The following is a 2,002-nucleotide window of genomic DNA, read 5'->3' as shown; positions in this document are numbered from 1 at the left end:
CAATGAAATAATGACACATGGCTTTCAAAATTTTTTTGCGCCAAAATAAACTCATACTTTAATTCCACTTTTCTACAGACTTTCTGAAGTCTTCTTGTATCTTGACCTTCTTTTTCTAGCTTCTTAAAGCAAAGGCTTGGAATATTGCTTATAGAGGCTTGGAACATTGCTTTTTTTGTTTTCATTTATTGGTGTAATTTTTTCTCTAGTAAATAAACTTGCTTGTTGTGTTTTCATTTTTGTTCTGTGTATATTATATATTTGCTTAAGTTACTTGATAGTATTGTTTAAGTTTTTCATATACTTACTGATTTTCTATCTCCTTATTCTATTGATTAGTGAGAGAGAGGTGTTAAAATCTCTTAAGTGTGGACCTGTCTATTTTGTCTCTGTCTGCTAGTTCTTCGTGTACTTTTAAGCTCTGTTACTCAGTGTATGTATATTTAGTATGGCTTCTTGATGTCTGGGACCAGCAGTTGGTGTAATGGCTATGGTGTTGGACTCCCTTGTGGTCAACCACGGTTTGAGTCCCGGACCCAGTGGCTTAAACTCACACCAGGTGCGTGTGTGTGTGCACCCAAGATCCCGAGAGGAGGATGGAGGAGAAGGGATTGTGGCATGGCCATCCCCCCTGGGGGGTGGTTTCTCGCTTCCTGTCTCTCTGTCTCTCTGTCTTTCTGGCAAGTGCATGCACCCTATAGCAAAAACCTCTAAAAAAATAGATTAAAGGGAACCAGCAGTTAGCATAATGGCTATGTCACTGGATTCCCACGTAGTCGACCGTGGTTCGCGTCCCAGACCCGGTGGCTTAGAACTCACGCCGGGCGCGTGTGCGTGCGTGCCCAAGATCCCGAGAGGAGGGCGAGCACACGCTCCCTATAGCGAAAATCTCTCAAAATAAATAAATAAATAAATAAATAAATAGATTAAATAAATAATTCTTTTTAATAAACCTACTAAAAGGACCAGCAGTTGGCATAATGGCTATGTCGCTGAACTCCCATGTAGTCGACCATGGTTTGAGTTCCGGACCCGGTGGCTTAAACTCACGCCAGGGGAAAGTGTGTGCCCAAGAGGAGAATGGAGGAGAAGGGATTGAGGTGTGGCCATCCCCCCTGGGGGGTAATTTCTCTTTCTGTCTCTGTCTCTCTCTGTCTGTCTGGTGAGCACACGTGCCCTGTAGCAAAAACATTAAAAAAAAAAAAAACAGTAAAATGTTAAGTGAATGTAGCAAAATTACAGAATATAAGGTCAGTATACAGACGTTGATCTTTTTTCTTTTTTCTTTTTCTTTTTTTTTTTTTTTTTTTTTTTTGCTTGAGGACTCCTGTGTTAGCCAGAGAGGGATAGAAAGAGGGCAAGGAGAAAGCATCCCCTCCATGGGGCATGGTCTCTCCACAATTCCTTTTCCTCCATTTTTTCCTCCTTTCAGGATTTTGGGCATGCATGCACACATGCCTAGTATGTTTCACAAGTCACAGGCCCTGAGATTAGAACTACATGGTCAGTGCTCGCTTTGGCAGCACATAAACTAAAATTGGAACGATACAGAGAAGATTAGCATGGCCCCTGTGCAAGGATGACATGCAAATTCGTGAAGCGTTCCATATTTTTTAAAAGCTACAGGCCCTATTGAAATTTGAAGATGACCGATTTAAGGTTACTAAGTTCTGTCAAACTTAGATCTTACTCATTTATTTTGAAAACTAGAGTTGCTTAGCATCATATGTCAGTCTGTTGTACCTAAGTAGAACTTCTGAGCTATGTACTGTTAAAGAGTTTCATAAATAAAATTTTGTCTTACTGTAAAAAAAAAAAAAGAACTACATGGTCAGCCCTGTGGGATTCAGCTGCTTTAACCACTAGGCCACAAAGCCAGCTCTCAACTGTATTTTTATGCAGTGCCAACAAATTACTGCTGAAAAAGAAACTAAAAATAACATAGCATAACAAGCAACAAAATACTAGGGTTACATTTATGTTACAAAGCACTACAAATAGA

At 40.0% G+C, this 2,002-nt stretch overlaps 1 non-coding gene across 1 annotated transcript; it reads left to right on the top strand.

Moving 5' to 3' along the window:
- The first annotated feature begins 1,507 nt into the window (after positions 1 to 1,507).
- Positions 1,508 to 1,614, top strand: LOC114008730 (U6 spliceosomal RNA). Its single transcript, XR_003550243.1, has one exon. It is a non-coding gene; the product is annotated as a U6 spliceosomal RNA (small nuclear RNA).
- Positions 1,615 to 2,002: the final 388 nt, after the last annotated feature.

This window comes from Tupaia chinensis, unplaced genomic scaffold (assembly GCF_000334495.1).
Source record: "Tupaia chinensis unplaced genomic scaffold, TupChi_1.0 Scaffold000377_2, whole genome shotgun sequence".
Lineage (NCBI taxonomy): Eukaryota > Metazoa > Chordata > Mammalia > Scandentia > Tupaiidae > Tupaia > Tupaia belangeri.
This window is presented reverse-complemented; position numbering and strand designations above follow the sequence as displayed.